General features: G+C 39.6%; 1 long non-coding RNA gene across 1 annotated transcript in view; it reads left to right on the top strand.

Annotated features, from left to right (window-relative positions):
• The first annotated feature begins 11,973 nt into the window (after window positions 1–11,973).
• LOC116586144 overlaps window positions 11,974–21,159 on the top strand; it is a 108,690-nt gene continuing 99,504 nt past the window's right edge. Inside the window, exons 1-2 of the long non-coding RNA XR_004283907.1 lie at window positions 11,974–12,366; window positions 14,735–14,835. This is a non-coding gene — a long non-coding RNA (uncharacterized LOC116586144). The remainder of the gene's footprint in view (window positions 12,367–14,734; window positions 14,836–21,159) is intronic.

The following is a 21,159-nucleotide window of genomic DNA, read 5'->3' on the forward strand; positions in this document are numbered from 1 at the left end:
TTAACCCTCATATGTTATTGTGGCTGTTGAATGATCAGTCTCCTACCATCCCATGTCATTAGATAGTGTGATTTTACCTAATCACAGGGTAGCCGGACATTCCAATCATTCTGCAGTTAAATGCATATCTCCTGGGAGGAAAACCAGATTCAGGGGTAAGGTTGTGGTGGATTGTCCATTCCCCAAATGACCACGATATTTCCTTTCCACTGTGCTCTTCTAGAACTTTGTCATTCCATCAATAAGAGGCAAAGTCTATGTCTCTTTCTCTTCAAGCTGGGTGGGCTTTGTCACCAGTTTTGACTAAGAGAGCATTGGAAAAGTGATGGTAGGAGATTTCCAAAGCTAAGTCCAAAGAAGGGATACAGTTTCTGTCCTGATTCCTTCCCTGGGGATGATTTCCTTTAGAATACAGTTGATATGCTGTGAGACCATATGGAGAGCAAAGCCCCCTCTCTGTCACCAGTCAGCACCAACTCACCAGCCATGTGAGGAGGTCATCTTGTAGGCACAACATCCTGTCCTCAGTTGGGCCACCCCTTCTGATGCTGTGTGGAGGAGAAGTGAGCTTTCCCTGCTAAGCGCCGTCCAAACTGCAGATCTGTGAGCAAGAATAAATGGATGCTATTGTTCAAAGTCATTGTTTTTGGTGATTTGTTGTGTGGCAAAAGATATTAATCTTCATCACCTTATGAGAGAGAGGTAGTATTATGCTCATTTTATAGAGTAGGAAAGAGAGGCCTCCAACAGTTAAATAACTTGTCAAGGTCACCCTAGAGCTAAATAACAGGGCAGATTCTCGAGACTCCTTCAAGGCACAACTTCTCACAGAGGAGATAACACCAGCCTATCAGTCATGGTATAGCTGTAAGTAGTGTGATGTCTAGAGACAAACCACTGGCAATTGAATGTCCAAATAATGCAAAGCACCTATTCCTATCCCAGAGAATCGGCAGTAAAAGAAACAGGAGAATCCTTGCCAGCATGGAGCTTCCTTTCCAGTATGTGAGAGACAATAATATGAAGCCTTTAGCATCTAAAGCATTTGCCACGGTGTCTGGCACATAGAAGCAATGTGAATATTGGTTATTGGTATGATTATTGAATGTGAAAAGACTGTGGTTACTATCTGTGACCCAGATATTATAAACAGTATTGTCCGTCCATTTTAATGTCTACATTTCAATATATGAGGAAAAACATTTGATTTTTGTGAGCTGAGCACAAATTTGAAACCGACCGAGTTAATTCTAGCAAATCATACAGTACCTAGTGTTTAATATTCCACTATTATATAATGGCCTCTAGGACTCTGTACATCTATAACAAGGTGTCAGAAGGAGTTATGAAAATAATTTCAGAGACACTAAAAAAGATATTCCAATAGTAGCTTGACCATGCTTGCAAAGTGAAAGCTTGATTATCAATGGTGTAGTGGTGGGCAGGAAATGTTGATAATTGAAGCCAACAGAACCTCAGTTCTCTGGTTCATCAAACCTTTTCCCAGAACAGATAAGCAGCAAAATTGGCTGGTTTAACTTTCACTTCCTTTTATTGCTCCTGTGGACATTCTAATGAATAATAGACAAGGAGAGGCAAGAACCCAGGTAACTCATCTGTTGTGGATGTGTGGGACTAGGGGGGACCTTAGAGTCTTCTCTGGTCTATTTACCTCATTCTAGAGTTGAGGAAGCTGAAGTCTGGAGGTGCTAAGTGTCCCAGTGGCACGGGACTGGTGAGCCTCTGAGCTGAGGCCTGGTCCCAAATCCCAAGTCGCTCATATACACAGCTTTCATCAATTTCCACTCACACTGTCTCACTCCTCCGCATATCAGCAACTACTAATCATCTGGGATCTCTGTACAAGTAACCGAGTTCAACAGAGATGAGGTTTTCTTTTTCAGTGTTGTGATCAGGAAACACCGGGCCAGGAAGGCACCTTGGTTTTCCTTTAGCCAGAGACTCAGAATTCCAGCCTCTGCAGGCTCGCTCAAGAGATTGACTCTATCTGGAGTGCGCCTGGTGTTTTAAATTCTCATCCTGGGTGCTTTCCCACGTAAAGGAAGCTGGCTCCTTCTCCTGGTTGGAGGAGGTCATCGAGAGGCCATGACCTCTAGTTGACCTCCAAACTAGATCCGGGCAACTAGAGGAGGAACCTACCAGCTTCCCTGGGTTTGGAAGGTACACGGTCCCCACCGTTCCCACCGTGGCAGCGGTGTTCAAGGACGCAGCCTTGAGAGAGCAATGTGTTGTCGAGGCCATCCGGATGGTATAGGACTGAACCTAGTTAAGGCTTCCAAACTTTTAAGACCCTGACCTGCTGCTGTGGACATCTACCTGTCTCCTGGGAGCCCAAAGCAAGCCTTGTGAGTAAGTTCTTTGGGTCCTTATACCTGCGCACCTACCAAACTGGAGTGCTCTGTCCTTTTCTTCATTCTCTCCTTGCACTCCTGTGTGTAAGAGCCAGGTCATGACCCAGCAGTGGATCGGTTGGGATGCCACAAAGCCTTTCCTGAGCTATGTCGTTGGTTCTTCCCTCAACTTTCCTTATATTGCAGCTCCATGGAATTGCTTCTGTTCTGAAGCGGAGGCTCCTCAAGGACAGAGACCAGATCCGCATGGCATCATCCACGAGTACAGCAGTCTGTACCTGCTGTGATACATACCCTAGGTCTTTCCTAGTTTTGTAACAAGTTTCCAACCTGTCCCCCACAGGGTATCATAGCTCACCACTTGGATTTCATTGAATTCTAATTAACGGCAAATTATGAGGTCATGTCTTCAGAGTGTCCGTGGCAAGAGTAATAAAGTAATAGGAGGGACATGCTTTTTATCAAATTACTACTAATGTGCAGTTGGCATTATGAAATGATCTAATGTATTCATTTGGTAAATATTTGGATCACTTACTAGGTAAAAGGCAACATGTTAGACTCCCCGTTTAACAAAAAGCTGAATAGCTGAATAAACGTACGTGATTTATTCTAAGAGCATATGATAGTTTGTCCAAGCCATATTTTCTGTAATGCCTTTCCTGCCCCTGCTCATAGAGATGGAAGTAGGACCAGGAGCTGGAGAGGTGGTTTGTTGTAGTTTTAATTTCCCTTTACAGACATTCATTGGAAAACAGCTGTGCTTGCCTAACATGTAACATATGTAGTCAGGATTAAGAGATGGCTAGTCAATTCTTTAGGGTTCTATTTCCTTTCTCCGGCCACTCTGGGCAATGGAATCTTAATTTCAATAGTCCTTTCTGTCCACCTTACTCAGGTAACTATTTGTTACAGTATTTGAAAGAGATATTAAGTTGCACATTTAAAAAGACAGTCGATAGATTTTAAATGAATAAAACATACTATATACAAGAATATATGTATATGTTTTCTGAATTTTTGAGATTAACTTTTAATTTTTCTTCACTAGGAATTGGCAAACTCTTTAATATAATGTAGCTCAGAGATTTTTTTTTTCTCTTCTGTGGTTTGAATTTATTTTCTTCTCTCTTTGCCCAGCTGTATTAATTAGGTTGCAGGAAGAGTCGAACATATAAACAACGGCTTCAGTAAAATGCAGTCTTTTCTATAAGTGAGGTGTACATAAAGATCACAGGGAAAGGATCCTTAAGCTTTGCTTGGGGAACTAGAAAATTTTTTCACAGAGGTAAACTTTCAGTTGAATGTTGAGAATCAGAAGGGGTTTTCTACTTGTACAAATGGAACTAGGGACTGGGTGAATGACAATGATTCAGACACTCACTCATTTTACAGACTCATTATTTACTGACTGTCTTAGATAAACCACGTGTTGCGGTAGGTGCCAGAGATACAAAAGTACGGATATAGTCCTAGATTCGGAGCAGGTGCTTGGAGAGAAAGATGCAAATAGGTAATTATAAGACTGTGAGTGAAGTGATCGGATTATGTGCAGAGCTTCTTGGTAATAAACATGAAGGATTGAAAGAATTTTATTTTTTCAGAGAATTAGAAGTATCACTGAACTATAAGAATGGGGCAAAGGTAGGTAGAAGCTACTGTGATTGGGTATAAATATGAAGTATGAAGAACTTTGAATGTGCTTAGGAGAGAGTAGATTCTCTCTTAGGAGAGAGTAGATCTCTTAGTAGATTCTCTCTTGTCTTTGATGGGAAACTGCTGAGAAATTTTGCTCTCATTTGTAAAGTAAATTTGCTCTCATTTGCAAGTTCTATCCCCAGCAACAGTGTGAAGGGGACAGGCATGAGTTAGGAGACTATTATGGTACGTCAGGCAAGAGAGAATACTTGCCAGGATTGGCAGTAGCACTGAGAATAAAGAGAATGAAATTTTTACTGATTTGATATGGGGTTAAAGGAGAAGGATAAACAGAAGATAAATATAAATAAAGGCCAAGTTTCTTGTTTTGCAATGAGTGGGAGGTAGAACATGTAGATCAAATACAGTTTTGAGAGAAAGATGATGAGTCACCATCCGTTGGCATTTTCAGATGAATATAATCTACCAGGAAATTAGATTTAAGAGTCTGAGGACAGAAATAATGCTCTAGGCAAATTAGGTTGGGGAGACAGAAGAGAGATCGTGGTAGAAGTTAACACTGCTTGGGAAGTGTGCAGAGGGTGAGGAGAGATGAGGGACAGGGATAGAATTTTGAAAGCTTCAAAGCTTCAAAGGAAGGCTGAAGGAGAGGAACTTTAAAGGATGCTGGGAAGAAATAGCCATGCAAGAAGTGGAGGAAGTGAGAATTTCGTGTCCTGGAAATCACGAGAGGAAAGCGTTCAAGGGAGGGTTGGTCATATGATAATCCAGAGAGCTCAGGTATGGTAAAGACTAGAAACTACCAGTCAGATTTGCTAAGCAGGTCATCGATAGGCTCGGTGGTAGAAGCACCTTTCTGAGGAGGCAACGGAGCGGTATTTAGCTGGGGTAAGGAATCAACAAGAGGCACGGAGATTTTGAAAGTGAATCCCTTTCTACGGCAGCTTGTTTGTGACCAGAAGAGCATTCTCAGGGTAGTGTCCATGCGGTGGTTGCACCGTGAGACTTTTTAAAGATACAGAGATGGTGTTCATACATTTAAATTCCCAGGGAGATGGGAGGCTGCCAGGTGGAAGAAGGAGAGAGGCTAACTAGCCCACAGTATTTCAGAAGAGGCATTGGGGAACGAAATGAGGCTACTGTTTCTTTTCTGTCTGTCCCGTGCTGTTCTTGTCCCATAACACACTGAGAAGGGCAGGTCACTTCCTTGTAAAACCTGAATATTAATTTGGTCTCCATATGGTGCAGCCTCTGTGGTGTTGAATTCAAAGGAACACAGCCCAACTCCCCCAAAAAAGTAAATTAAATTTTTTATTGGTGTTTCTCTAAGAATGCCTGGGGCAGGGGAAGTACAGTTCTAACTTGGAGTAAGACTTCTTAAATTTCTCCTTTGACATCTCCCCCTCTCCGCCGTAACAATCTTCCCTCCCCCAACTTACCGTCGCTGCATTCACTGTGGAGTTTCCATAGTACATTGCGAAGCAAAGCACACCACCATTCGCTTTCAAGGCCTCTCCCTCTTGCCAAGGTCACACACTGGAAACTGGCAGAACAATCTCTCCTGCTACATACTTGCCAAAAGAAGTTTGTTCTGTTAGAGAGGAAGGACTGGAAAAGAACAGAGGCGCACATGGAAATAAAGAGGAATTGAAGCTGAGGTAATGGCCCAGTAGTTCTCAAACTTTTCGCATTCGTCAGAATCACCTGGAGAGTTTGCTCAAATAAACTCTATCTGAACTCCAACCCAAGAGCTTGTGATTCAGTAGGTCTCAGGTGGGCTCAAGAATTTGTGTTTCTGGTAAATTCCTGAATAATGCTAATACTTCTGGTTTGTGAAATACACCTTGAGAACCACTGAACTAGTTAGCTTAATGGGAAGCAAATCAGAGCAGAGACTTGGAAGCTGTGGAATGCTGTTACTAAAACCGGTAGGAGGCGCGGTTTTGATTAAAGTCAAAAAGGCAAGTCTGGTCGTTAGACGTCATGAAGCAAGGCCTACTTGAGGCTGAGCTACTGACTTAATGGCTTGGGTTCTTTTGCTTTTTAAGATGAGTTGTAACTTGTTTCACAGTTAAAGGAAGGGATACATGTGGTGGGGTGGCGGGGCTGGGTGGGGATGGGGGGTAGGGGTATTGGTGGTAGCTGGGCTTGTCCAGGTAATGGAGTTGGAGACATTCAAAGGTAGACAGCAAAGCAGGTTTTCATGCATTATTTGACAAAGGACAAACTGGTAAGTGAGGTAAAAATTGTTATTCCAATTTCTCTTCCAGAGGGTCTCAAGTTTTGTGAATTTATTTTTACATCCAGACTGATGTAGCTTTTTTGACCCTCTAGGTGAGTGTTTTTTCCACTTACAGAGTAGGTAAAAAGTGTCTTTTTGCAAGCAGGTAGTTTATGAGTCTGATGTTTTTGACCGCTTTACCCCAAATTGAGAAATGATAAATATCCAAGCACATTTCTTAACTATATAATCATGTATAACTTCAGTGAAATTTGAGCCACATATTTCCAGTTCAAGTTTAACAACCAAATTTCCATACTGTTGAGTAACTAAACAAATTTTATGCTTAAGATATCCCTTACGAACTTGTCAATGTACTTTTTACAGTGCTTTGTTTTGCAGAAAATGTTGACTTATGTCCAGAAAAACAGATGCCAAAGCAGGAAAAAATATGAGGCAAATGAGTCTTTGTTTTACAAATTCTGATATTATTTCAACACAGGTTAAAAAAAAAAAAGTTTGATTCCCCTCAGAACTTTTCTCAGCAAATAATATTAGAATTCTTCGTCATGTTGCTGTGTCTATTGCTATACAGTTGGACAGGTTAGTTTGCAAGGAAATAACTGCATTTGTGAGAGGAGAAAAACAACAGACACATAATCACCTAAACTTTGGACAAACCTCTGAAATGGAAGCCAATATAGCAATGAAATCACAATGAAATTATAAATTTATGGAGGAAAAGCTGGGAGGTTAATTTTACCCTTTAAAACCTCAATGAAGCACAAAATTCAGGGGAAAAACTAATAATTATGACTAAGAATTGTAAGATTTGGAACATCAACTCAGCAAATGAAGACATTACCACATGGCAGACATTAGCCAATAAAATGCAACCAATCACTCTAAAATGAGCCCATAATGCAAAATGTGAGCACTGTGGATTTCCGGAGAGATGGTGCATTTATGAAAAAAATCCATTTATTACTTTCTGTGACTGAGCTCATTCAATCCACATTTACTGAGCATAGACAATGGCCTTGCACTTTGTGTGAAGTGCTTAGGAGGATGAAAAGAAGGCATCAGGTACAAATCCTGACCTTAAGCAGATTACAGTTTAGTTGGAGTGGGTGATTAGAGGGAAAAGAGACAAACAAATCACTGTAAGATAAGGAAAGAAGCCAAAGATTAAAAAGAGAGGCAGAAAGGGGAGGGTTAGGAAGGAGGAGGCAGGAAGATCTTCAAGCACGAGAAGAAATTGCTTGGAGCCTTATAGCATACTACGATATCCTTTGTTTTTTATTGTACACGTTCTCAAAGTACATAACACATCACTAAACTGAGAATTCCATGGCGTACGTGTTTTCAAGAGGCAATTTATAGCAAACCAACACACCTTAGCATGTAAATCAGCACAAATAGGAGTATAAAACTCATGAATGGATATAAGTCAACATAAGTTAGTTTATCAAGCAGCAAACTTCCCCTGTGTCTCATTGGTTTAAAACTACAGTTTAGATTGGATAGATTATCTGTAGAAAGATAACATTGTAAAAAGTGAGGAGAGTGGTTTGGAGGCAGGGGAAACTTTTACGAGGCTCCCGGAATAAGTTGGGGGCAAGAAATGGTGAGGGTTTGAACCAGTAGAGTAGCAGCATGACTGGGAAGGATGATAGAGAGTCAAGAGATTTTCACAGGTAGGTTACATTGGAAATATTCAATGCAGGAACCGAGACAGGAAGAGGAGGTAGACATAATTTGCATTCAGTTTGGTTGACTGGGTAGGTGGTGATACTATTAACCAGGAAGATCTCATCATTTACCCAGAAGCAGCCAGCAGGTTTGGGATGACTTCGATTGTGGTATTTACAGGAAAAGTCCCTTTGGAGATGCTGACCATGTAGTTAGAAATAACTATTTGGGTCAGTGAAGAGAGAGAGAACTAGGCATGTAAATTTGCAAACACTTGGTCTTAAGATAATAGTGGAAGCTGTGGGATGGCGTGGTTTCCCTGGGAGGTTGGGGAGCTGAGCACAGAACTGTGGGGAAAGCCTTTACAGAGTAAAGAGATGAGTCCAGTGTCCAACTCTGCTCTTTTCTGGAATAGTCTCTTATTAGTTTTTTTTGGTTGCTGTAACTAAGTATCACAAACTGGGTGGCTTAAGCAACATAAATTTGATAAATTTATTGTCTCCCACTTCTGGAGGCTAGAAGTCCAACATCAAGGTGTTAGCAGGGTTGGCTCCTTTTGAGGGGTGGGAGGGGGAATCTGTTCCATGTGTCTCTCCTGATTTGTGGTGTAGTGGCAGCAATCTTTGGCTTTCCTTGCCTTGTATGTGCCTCCCCACTGATCTTCGCCTCTAGGTTTCATCCCTGTGTATGTGTCTCTCTCTGTGTCCAAATTTCCCTTATTTAGAAGGACTCTGATCCTACTGGACTGGGATCCACTCTAATGACTTCACCTTAACCTGATCATCTGCCAAGACCTTAGGTCTGATTAAGGTCACCTTTTGAGGTACTGGGGGTCATGATCTCTACCTATGAATTTTGGGGGGATAAAATTCAAGCCCTAATAGGCTTCAGAAGAACTGCCTCTTCCCAGCATGTTTTGGAACCAGGAGAAAGAAGCTGGACTGCAATAGCCTGAGCATTAAGAGGAGAGATAAGAACGCCAAGGCTGTGAATGCAGACTTACTTATTTGGAACTGTATCCATTACAAATCAAATGGTGAGAGCTAGGGCTCCATGGATGATACAATTTCCAGAACAAACAACTTTAAGTTTGCCAAAGAATCATTCAAAGTCTGCGGTATCTTAACAGTGGTTCCTTGCAAGATTATTTCTTCAACCTAAAACATACGGGCTTGTTTATTTGGTGAATAATGGTGCATATCCCTAGAACATGCGTTAGTAGTCATCTACTTTGCATCTAGTGTAATGTGCTCTTTTGTGATGAAACATAGAAGTTTGAGTTTGAAAAATGATGTGTCTCAGAGAGTATGGACTAAGCAATTTTAGATATGGCAGAGCAATAAAAAACATTCCTGCCATGGATTCATTGGAGGTGCAAGGACACAGATTAACCTTGGGAGGTGTATTATAGCATTTATTTTTTCAAAAGAGAGGGAAGACTTGGTATTTAAATTCTCACTTTCATTTGAGGAGGGAAAAATATAAATCTTGGGATGTCTGAAAAATATTAAAATGTTCACAGAATTAACCGTCAGTGATAATATCAAATGTCACATTTCTACTTCATCACGTATTGGGAGCAACTGAAATATGCAACCAAGTGGCCTACGAAGCTTTTCTTACGGTGTGTTAATTTTCTACCAAAGTTTCTGGGTGTAAGTATGTGTATACAGTTTTGTTTGGGGTCTTAGGTGATGTGGTTTGTGATTTGCAGTTGGATTTAAAATAAACCAAGGAATTCAAGTGTTTTTGTAACAGAATTTTAATAGTATTTATCTTTTAGTGACATTTGTTTATCCTCTTATTTTCCCATTTTAATTCATTTATTTATTTTTTGGTTGAAACAGGATACATGTTGAGAGAGTAACCAATTGAATCTATTTTCCCTAAACATCATACCTTAAAAATCTGTGATGTTTCTGGAGCATTTGGATTCTGAAAGAGTGGTTTCATACCTTACGGTCCTTTGTTCTCTTTCAAAATTTGTGTAAGTGAGATGAACTGTTCCTGGGGAAAAACAGCGATAATGTAGACAGATATTGAACTTTTCTCTCCCTGGGTGAAAATTCAGAACATCAAGCTATTTATATGTGGTACATTTTCCATCAAAAGGCACAGAGTGACCACAGTGGAAATTGGTGTAGAGCAGCTGTGTCCAGTATGATTTTTCTATCCTGCTTGCCTAAGTTTTCTCCTTTGCAACTGGTCTTGCGGCTTCTGAACCCAGTGCTAGGTCCTGGGTGCCTTCCTTTCTCTCTCCCTGACAGGTAGAATGGCACCTTTCCTTGTTTCATCCACATCTGAACATTTGCTCTGAAGGCAAAAGGACTAAACCTTGTTTTATGTGGAAGCATTTAAAATGTGAAGTCAGAAGAGAGTCAGTAAAAAGAATATTGGACTTGGAATTAGAAAACATACTAGATGTTCTTTTTTTTTTTTTTAAAGATTTTATTTATTTATTTGACAGAGAGAGATTACAAGTAGGCAGAGAGGCAGGCAGAGAGAGAGAGGAGGAAGCCGGCTTCCTGCTGAGCAGAGAGCCCAATGCGGGGCTCGATCCCAGGACCCTGAGATCATGACCTGAGCCGAAGGCAGCGGCTTAACCCACTGAGCCACCCAGGCGCCCTACTAGATGTTCTTTAATCCTTACCAGGCTGCTTATAGCTTAGACAGGATATTCAATTCTTACTCAAACATTCCTTCTTTAATCCATTGGCTCTTCCGTCCATTCATCTTCTTTCCAACAAGCATTTATTGAATATTTCCTGTGCTTTAGACACTGTGTTAGGCACAGAAGTGGAGATAAAAACCACAGACCCTAACTTCAAGGAGTTCATAGATCAGACGGGAAGATAAAAAAAAAAATCATGGTTGGAGTGATGAATGTTGTCGTAGAGATAATCATGTGTAAATGAGGAGGTAAAATAATATGATTTCTAATGTTCTTTTTACTTCTATAATTACATGGTTCTAAGTCTATAAAAATCCTAAAAGCTGTTCGCATGCCTTTCGACTTGGGGATAAAACAGGCCTAGCGATATAAAGATAAAAAGTCAACCTGTTTCCTCCACTTAACAGGCCCCTGACTTGAACAGAAAATAGACGAGTAATTGAATGTGTGTATGTGTATCCTTTACTTGCTCTCGGAGTCCTTGGACTGCGACATTCCTCATTACCGTAGGTGATTAATGGCCTTGGAATCCTGGCACCTTGGACTACAATTTGTTCAGAGTCAGAGGAATTTGGAAGTAAGTGAATGGTAGTCTCTGCGTGCTAGATGGAGTAAGGCAAGAAAGGTAGAACTTCGTCATTCTCATCTACCTATGTTAGAGAGGCGAGGGGATCATCGGAGAGGTGAGAGCAAGACTCCAGAAATGTGCTTGGTGTTTCTTCCTGCACCTGAAGATATTTTAGAAGGAGTATAGACAACACGTGACTTATGGAAATATATGGCAAAGAACCAAGCCGCAATAACTAATGTTTCTCATTTGCAGCTGTAGATACCCTCTAGGTCCTGGTGGAGACATTACCTTATAAGAGTAAAACTTCTCTTGGGGGAGTTAGGACGGTTAGTGACTATTACTCCAAAAGTTTACCTCCCATTCTTTACCACCACCAGTTAAAAAAGAAGGCAACCGAAAAGACTTCAACAGGTAGACTTTGTACAAGTGTAATAAAGCTGATGTGATTGACTTGTTTAAACAGGCAGTGTTTAATCAGACCAACAGAATCCATTTGAAGAATTTCGAGAAGAGTTAATATAGTTACAAAGTACTGGAATGGCTAGAGGCACGGATGGGGAGAGAGAAGTATCTGTAGGGAAGCACTCCCCACCCCTAGGCCCAGAGGCCCAAAGGCGAAAATGGATGTTTTGTAGAGTCCACCTGTGGCTGAGGCTGCCGGTGTGGGCCCCGAGTTACCCGAGTGCGACTTGGAACCATACTTGCCTGTCACTATTGTGACGGCTGAAACTGCCGATAGAATCTTTTCTCCTCAGTTTCATGCCACTGGCAGAACTTAACAGGTAGTCAGGCGGCAAGGGAGTCTGGGAAGTCCAGCTCTGCAAGCTCCTGCCCATGAAGTACCAAAGAGGGTAGAGAAAAATGAAGGAGGAGCCAAGAGACAACACACTCCAGCACACGTCTCGTTGTCTTCCCTCTCCTTGATAATCTGCTTTATTTCCTGAAGCTTGTCCACAATCAAGCCGGTGAAGGAGAGAGTGAATTAAACTGAGAGAAAGAAGAGGATATAAGATGGTGGCAACAACAACAACAAAATCCAATTAAAATGGTGGGATTCATGGAATGGGGGTTAGGTTCAGCTTGCTACTTATTTCAAGATCTATTTATCCTAGGAGAATTTCAAATGCCCTGAAGTCTCATGGTTATCATGGTATGACACTGATATGTTGTCGTATGGCTGGTAAGTTAGGAATAACTGAAAGACATGAGGGCTGAATAATGCCCCTGGTTTCCCATGGTCCACAAGGGTATCAGGGGAATCGGTAAATTCTTTAATCTCCGATTACTAAGAAAATCCTTGGAATGCAGGGAGCTCGGGATCAGGGTAAGGATGCTATAGAGGCTAAGGACCTTGTTAAAGAAAGTGATAAGAGAATCTGAGGTCTTTGGGAAGAGATGCTACCATCACCCTCCCTTCTGTAAAACCCCCCAAAGCACCAGGCAGTACAAAACCTAACACGTGGGACACTAGCACAGAATACTCCGTAACTCGGTACAGTGGGGGAACACACCAGCAGAGGCCAGCGAACACCCGGAGGCTACTACACAGGCCGGAAGTCCTTCCCCTGTCACTATTAGGACAGGAGATCATCTCCTTCTACCCAGATAGCATCTTGGGAAAAAGAGAGAGTGGGGTAAAGTCCCTTGAGAGGAGAGATTTAGCCTTGCTAGAGAAGGTAAGGCAGTCTTTTTCACCAGCCACTTAAGGTTCAGACTGGGAGACGGGAGCATCTTGGGTGCTGCAGAGGAAGATACGATGAGTTCTGTGGTGGAGCGACGCAGCCACACCTCACAAGCTTCTTCTTCAGAATCTCCTGATATTATGAAAGGCGTCATGCTCCTAATTGGTTAGAATAAATGAGAACAAAATTTTTCCACCTGAACCCTTTTTAGAAGGAATATTTAAAATACCAGTCTGTCCTTCTATGAAGTAGAACAGTCCCAGAAAATAAGTTACTTTTGAATTACTACAGTTATGGTTTCATATGATAGAGAATAGGGTAAGCTAATTTTCAGGAGAAAGTGCTTATAATTATTCATTATTTATGTTATTATGGGAAGGCCTGTGTGGTGTTTTTAAGAACCTATAGAAAACAAGGTTTTGTGTTCTGAGAAGCTGATAATCTAAAGTGATTCATTTATTTGTAAAGTGAGGGTTATTGTAAGAACAAAAGGATAGTCTTTATTAAACTTTATAAGCTAAAGGAGAAGAGATTGTTTCCATCCATCCCCATCTTTCCATAATGCTTTTGTAATGGGAACAAATATTAAAATGATCCGTTCTTGTCAAAAGAGGGTATATTCAGATTTGGGTCACTTAATAAATAATAACAGAACTCCTAGGCTACCCACCCTATTGTGGGACCCTGACCCCAGAGGGGCCATACCAGAGTGAAGTATTCCGAAAGCCCATAAATTACCTTTCTATTTTTAAAATTTATTTGTGGTAACTACAACACTAAATTGTATTAAATAATGACTTAAATAAGTAAGATAATAATTTAGAAGTGAAATTGTTCTATGTCTGTGCTCAGATTCCTAGAAACAATGTATACAGACTAGTTATTTGTGTCCATAAATACATGATGATCTCATAATGAGTTAGTATATAGTATTATGCATTAACTTCTCAGATTGCTCGAGTATCATTTTCTACTGGCTATATTATATTATTGGGTCACCATAATACTAAACTGCAGGAGGTTTTAGCTGATAATTCCTGAAAAGTGCTTACTTTTGAAATAAAAAGCAAGGCAAAAAAAAAAAAATCAAGCCACAATGCTGACTGAAAAAAATATTTATATTTATATTAAACCCCTCAGCTAGATTCTCAGACACATCACTGCTTAAAATGCAGTCACCTGACAAAAACAGTTCTAATTATTACCCCCTTGGGCTAACATTTTTCAGAGTGACTGGCTAAAATGCACTCCAGCTCATAATTTCTGTCTCTGACAGTGGAAGACATAACCTAGTTTCCTCTAATGCAAAAGTCTCTAATCTAGAGGGCAAGACCCTACTCCATATAACACTGAAGGGAGAAAATGCAATTTGAGCACAAGGAAATTGCACACATAGTTTGATAGTTCTACCACTCTCAGAATTTTTTTTTTTTCCTCCTCGGGTTTAAATGTCTTGTTTTATTTTATACTAAATTATGACCTGGCTGAAATTGCTATGTTTTCTTTGTCATATTCTAGAAACCTCTTACCATAAAAGTGAAGGTTATACTATAGTTCCATACTTCCATTTTTTCAAGGGGTGGGAATGTTCGCGTTTTGACAGTTCAGCAGTGAAAACATTAAAAGTTACTGTGCTTGCTACAGCAATATTTTTTTCGGGTTGAATAATAGCTCTTTTGTCTTGGCAAATGGAGCATATATACTGCATTAGAAAAAGGTAATTAAATCGTTTTGAAATGACGAAAGTGCAGATTTTTGACTTGGACTAATCAGTAACAGTTTCATTGTTGAATCTACGAACGAACAAACTTGTATGATTGCTGGGAGAGGTGAATTAACCTCAGATTGTTCTGGTTCACTTCACAGGTGGTGGCTGTGAGCGCATCGCCCGGAAACTGATAAGCCGGAAGGCTACAGAAGTTTCAAGGAAGTAAGTCCGAAGTCTTGCAAAGAAGGCGGCTATCAGGGTACAGTACTGGAGCTTTTCATTAACAATTTTTGTTTCTGTGAATTGGAGAGACTTTATTCCCTTTCCTATCTCTTTCTGCTGACAGCTGCTGCTTAACACCTTCCTTCCAGCTGGGAGGGCAGCTGGATGGCTGCATACGCGGCTAACGCCAGGATGGCTCCTTAGCGAGCAACCGGGGCATCAGTTTCCTCCTGGAGACTGCACATGTCACCTTCACGTCTCATGCATCTTCCATCATTTATGTGACTCTATCAAGGGGCTCTGGTAGAAGGCACTAGGCTATGAAAGTGCAGTCTAACCGGTGACTGAGAACAAAGGCCGCCTTTAGCTATGAATGATTCACTACAACGGTAAAGAATACTTCCTTTTTTCCTCCAAAATGACTTTGAATCCTAAAGAGTCAATGACTAGGCCTCCACACTCGCTCAAAAAATAAAAATGAAGGAATGGTATAGAGGAAAGATTTTTTTTTAAACCTGATTTTGAGAAACATTTATGGTATTACTAGGCACAGAGATTTGGCAATGTTTTGGGTGAACTTGTAATTTCAGGAGAAACGTTCATACCCAGTAGCTCTCCCACATGCTACAGTAACTTATCCCCCCACCCCCCAGATCTCTCAGCTTCTGTCAGCATGTGTCACGATCTCATCAATCTCATCACTACATATGGAAATGGGGGGGGGCGTGCTGATTTGGACAAGATTATTTAAAAAGTTAAGGGACTATATCTGACAGGTACTGTAAAACATCTTGTGTGGTTTATTAACTGGTTTAATCCAATGAGTTAATAAAGAGACTCCATAGTTCATCTCTAGAAAATGAAAACATTGATTTTATTTTTCGATCAGGAAATCATAAACATGAAAATGTTTTTTAAAAGGTACTTGTTTTCCTACGACCCCATATCATCTGTGTCCTTGGGAGCAAGTAAGAATAATGAATAGGAAATATTTTATGCATAACGATATACCCCTGAGATTGGCACTAAAGCACCCCTGTCTCTCCCCTGCTCCTGGCCTGTTTAGGAAACTGACTCGGTCTCAACTAAGGTAACATTGAAAGTATGGAGAGGTTTCAGCCCAGAAACACAGAATGCCATCTTCGGTGCTAATTCAAGGAGTCTTATGGACAGCATTTTGAGGAAACTCAGAGTATAGACGCATTTGGCAGTTTCTTATAGATATGGAGAGACTTATTTAGAAGGGTTTATTTCGTATGTTTGGTAATTGTATTTTGAAATTAAGTTGTCAGTAGAGAATACATGCTAAACTTTGAATGCAAGAAAGTAGTTCACAACAAAGAACAATTACATACCGAATACACTATTCTGGAAACTTGTTGAGTATTAAACTTATCCTTATTGATGTTAGTTATAGGTCCACAGGACTCTGTCACCATCTATCCATTGTTCTGTTTTAATATACCTCACAATATTATTCCCAAGGAAATCTGAAAAATAGTAGATTGAAAAGCTTGCTTCTAAGCTGTTCGGTCAGGTCTGACTTTCATAAACTTAATAGTTTCTAAATATTTCCAGATTTAGCTGTACGATATTATCAGAACAATTATGAAATACCTGCAGTAATACTGTGCCAACATAGTCTTTGGTATTTTTTAAAATGTCTCTATTAACTGCTTCAAAACATGGAAGGTACTAAAAATAATTTTAAAATTAACTCAACCAAAATTAATGGCTCATCTATCCAGTATTAGTTTTATATATTGCATTTATTGAGGGCTTACCGTGTTCCAGGCACTTTGGTAAAGCCGTATGTGTATTATTCTATTTGATCCTTGCAACAATCCAGCGGAAAAGTTACCACTATTCAGTCCATTTTTATAGATGAGGAAACTGAGACACAGACATAGCATGTAACTTGTCCTAAGGTTCATCGTTGCTGGGTAGAAGCCTTGGTATCAAAACTTAGGTAGGCTGAGGCTGTGTTCTTTGCCCTTACATTTTATTATATTGTTTTTTACTGGTTAATTTTGATTCAAAAACTGTTAACATACAAGATAGTTCTTTCAAAAAAAATGTTTAAAGGGTAAAAATCATTAATAAGGAAAAAAAGATGGCTCTGTGAGTCAGTGGCCATGGCGATATCCCTGTGTCTCCATCCCTGATCTTGAAGCTTGGTAATAGTGTGGGGAACATGTGGCATCTTCTTCATGGACAGAGCTGCAGAACATACTATTTGCCTGTGGGAATGCTAAATATGAAAGCATGGCATAAATGGCTGAGCAGTTTTATGGAAAGTGGGCAATTTTATATTTTTTCTCTTACAGGTTAGTAAGATTTCTACATTATAACAAGAGACTATGGTATGTTTAATGAAAATACTGACTTACATATATCCAGGATAATATTATATAGTGAAATTACATATTAAAATAGATCTTTTTTGAGAAATGACAATCATGCTTTTAAAAAAATACATACTTTTTGATTCAAGTATAAAATAAATCCTCTGATGAAAATTACTTGGACAAAACTGAATTCAGGTTAAAAACTGTGAATCATGAGTTTTCCAGGAAGAGTTTTATTTTGACCTAAATGATATCTGAGAGATGAACTTCAAGCTTGATACATTTTTAACACTACAGAAGCGCTGTGGCCTCTCGGTGGGTGTCAGGGAGGAAACACTTGAGGAGGCCTTTATCTACCAGCGTTCGGCCAAGGGGCCCAGCAGCCTGGGGTCTCACTGGTCTATTCCTGATCCTCTCTTAGCAGAAAGGACAGAAAGCAGGAAAAGTGAAAGCTGCTTCTGAACAGATTACTTTCAATGTAGAGGCAATTAATATTCCCAATTCTTTTTTTGGTAATAACATGCAGCTACCAAAATCTTGCTAAATTTTTTTGTCAAAGGTGAGAAAATGTGTAATGCTATTGTTTCTCACATTTGTTTTTGGAGGAAAAAAACCCAATTTTTATTTTGTCATTAGAGCCTGTTAAATAAAATCCCAGTAAAATTCATGTAAACAAATCTATGCAAAGCAGTGAAAAGAAAATATTTGCATAAGTGTCCTATTAATGAAAGCTAGTTTCTGAGAGTTTGAGATTCACATTCTTCGATGTGTTTTGCTTACCTTTCCTATCTAATTTATATGGTCATATTGGGGATATATTTAATGCATGTATGCACACACATATATTGCAGAAAGTAGTTTGAGTTTTTAATTAGTAAAGATTTCAGAGGTCAGCAGTTACCCTTTTCATTTAGCATTTCACTTCAGTCTCATATTATTTGCGTTTTCTGCTCACTTCTGTATAGACCACAGTAAACATTTGGAAGGCATTTTGTATGGTAAGTTTGTGTATTGCAATTTTTGAGCAATGCAAACATCCCCCTTAAATAAACGAAAACAGATCCCAGAAAGGGTATGCTTCCAACACATTCCCCAAAGATCTGAGTGCCGCTGTGCATTCTTGCTCAATTTAAACAAACTAAACTTCAGTTAGTCTCCCCTCCCCTAATGGGCACCCCCACTGGGAACATTGTTAGGTTACCACCATGGACAAGGCCTCAGTACAGCTGGATCTGTAAACAAGACCATAATCCGCATGAAAGAACTCTCAGAGTTTTGGCAGCACTCGCAGTGTTGTTAACATATTGTGCCAAAGCAATAACAAAGCCATCATTTTTAAGTTTGTTCACGGATTTGTATTAATCAAGAAATTTTCCAGAAATTACTTCTAAATGAGGAACCTTCCAGAAAGTTACCATTTGGCAAGAAGGCTTCCAGATGCCTTTTTTTGCTTATCTGCAACATATTCTTCCAAATAAATTACAAATTTGTGGAAGTTTAGTCGAGACAGAAAACACATTGCTGCTGTGTTGGCGGAAGGAGGCTCCCTTCAGTTCACTCCCTGCTTCATCAAAGCCTGGCTAGTGCTTAGGTCATTTTTTTCTTATTAGGAGGAGGAGGAGGAGGCCAGGCCATCTAACTTGGCATTCTGGTGATAAACATTAAGTATTGATATTTGGATCAGAAAAGCAATTATTAGATTACAGTCAGAACTGCACACTAAGCATTTAGGAAGAGACCAGGAGAAGGCTGTTGGACCTTTGTTGGAATTTAGTTGTTGGTTTTTATTGGCATATTAGGCGATTGATTCTCGCAAATTCAATCTTTTCCAATTTAGACCTTATTTTTAAAACTTGTGGACAAGCAGGGCTTCTGCAAACTATTAGTCTGCTCTATAGGAAAAAAGGGGAAAGAGGAGTATATAGCAGCGCACTTAGACATGAGTAGTGGGACAAACCTAAAAGTTTTGATTTTCAATATTTTCCTTAGTCCTTAAGTACTTAGAAGACTAGTTTTTCATGTACAACTCAAGTGATTAAAACAGTCCTGGGTATGCGTGCTAAAAACTGAAAATGCATCTCAGTATGTGATTCAGCCTGAACGGAGGGTACCTATGGGGCTCCGGGGAGGGTTAACTGTGTACAAGCTCGAGACTGTCTGTCGGGAGGTGAGGACCCATAAGTGAGTCTATCACCAATGGTTTGTGTAGAGTTTTGGTTGTATTTCGTCATTTATTCAGGTCCATGTTACCTTCTGGATGACATTCATTTTTGTTACAACAAAAGAAACTCTTTAAAGTAACGACTAATAGTAAATAAGCCCTTTCTCCAGCTAAAGACAACCCCCAGCCTCCAAGCTACACATCTTTCCTGTTTCCTCCTATGGTGCATTGTTTAAAGCACCAATATATCGTGTTTATATTCTGCCTTGGTTTAGAGTTACTTGTGTTCATTTCTTCCTTTCCCTTTGAAAATGTAATGTTCCTGGATGTCTCTCTCAATATCTAATACGGTGCTTTGTACGTAGCAGACTTTGACTTTGCATGAATGCTTATGTAACTGATTTCAAGAGGTTTATTGTTTCTCTAAAAAAAAAAAAAAAAAAAAAAAAATCCTTCTCTGAACAGATAGCACTTTGGAAGCCCCTTTAAACTGTAGAGAGCACCAGCGTTCTACTGGGTCAGTTATCGCTGCAATTGAATGAATAATACTCCAATAGTCTCCTAGAAAACACCTCACTTAAGGGAGGATCTATAGTATATGATAATTAATAAACACTACAAGGGCATGAAATAATGACAGAATCATAGTTTTGGTTTTAAAATATAAAATTGTTCTTCAAGAAACAAAACAGCTAGCCAAGTCATTCATAATCTCTTCGGGAATCAGCATACTGTTCCCAAAGAAAGTATACTTGAATTTTTTCCAAGTATTTGACTATATATTATTGTTGTTTATATCTGATATATTGATGCTGATTATATTTATTAGTCTTTCTCTAAAGACTATGTATTTACTCTGTTTTTGAATTACCTCATCTTTGAATGGTTGATTGCTGTATGAGATTGAGTGCATTTACCTAATTTTGAAGAGTGCTTTCATCTGAGAACTTCCTTGTGCCTGTGGATTGTGACCCAGTGACGTGGTGACTTTTGTTTTCTATCAGTCAATGGCCAAACTGCATTACTCATGTGGTTATGTTGGTTTAAATCAACCAAAATAAATTTTTATAAGTCTTTTAAAAATTTGACTGAAGGTGAAATAAATCAATAGTTTGGAAATTACCCTTTCTTTATTACCAATAGAGACTTGGAAAAATTAATCAGATAGATACATTAAAATATTTATTTCAGCCAATGGGACATCTTTAATCATACCCTTGAAATCTCTTTACTTTGACATTGTTTCTTTATTTTTAGAAAAGGAATTATTTAATCTTCTCCTTGAAATTCATAATACTTAATTCCCAAACAGAAGCCACTGTAGATTAAGGTCTATCCTAAGGGGTAAATTCAAGAGACGAACTAGGAAAAAAAAAAAAAAATAGCAGGGGATACACAACAAATGCGATCTAAGTTCTACCAGTTGCATATTCTCAGAGCTGTGCTGATCCAAGTGCCCTTGTGGATGGTCCAGGAGAAGGATTCCTTGTGTGCAGGGAAGGTCAGTGGTGCTGACAGGGTGTCATTTGGTGCTTGATTCACAAACATTTAGGGTTGCCTCAGCCATTTTTAGGTAAGATCGGTTATTTACTAGAAAGGGCAATAAGAAAATAAATAAATATTGTTTTATAGTCCAGCAATGTTAAACTAAAGAAGCTCTCTCCAGTAAACAGCAGTTCGCAAAAGCAGATGTGAAGCCTCTAGTTGTTTCTTACGAATTCAAAATGTAAAAATGAGCCCTGCAAAGCTGAGAACTCTGGCACAACCATGTCAGTTAACAAGACAGATAGTAGCTCCCTATCTCGGTTGCTTTTTCCTATCTGACATCTGGTATCCCTTCACAATTTTTACT

This window comes from Mustela erminea, chromosome 3, assembly GCF_009829155.1.
Source record: "Mustela erminea isolate mMusErm1 chromosome 3, mMusErm1.Pri, whole genome shotgun sequence".
In the NCBI taxonomy this organism is placed as follows: Eukaryota; Metazoa; Chordata; class Mammalia; order Carnivora; family Mustelidae; genus Mustela; species Mustela erminea.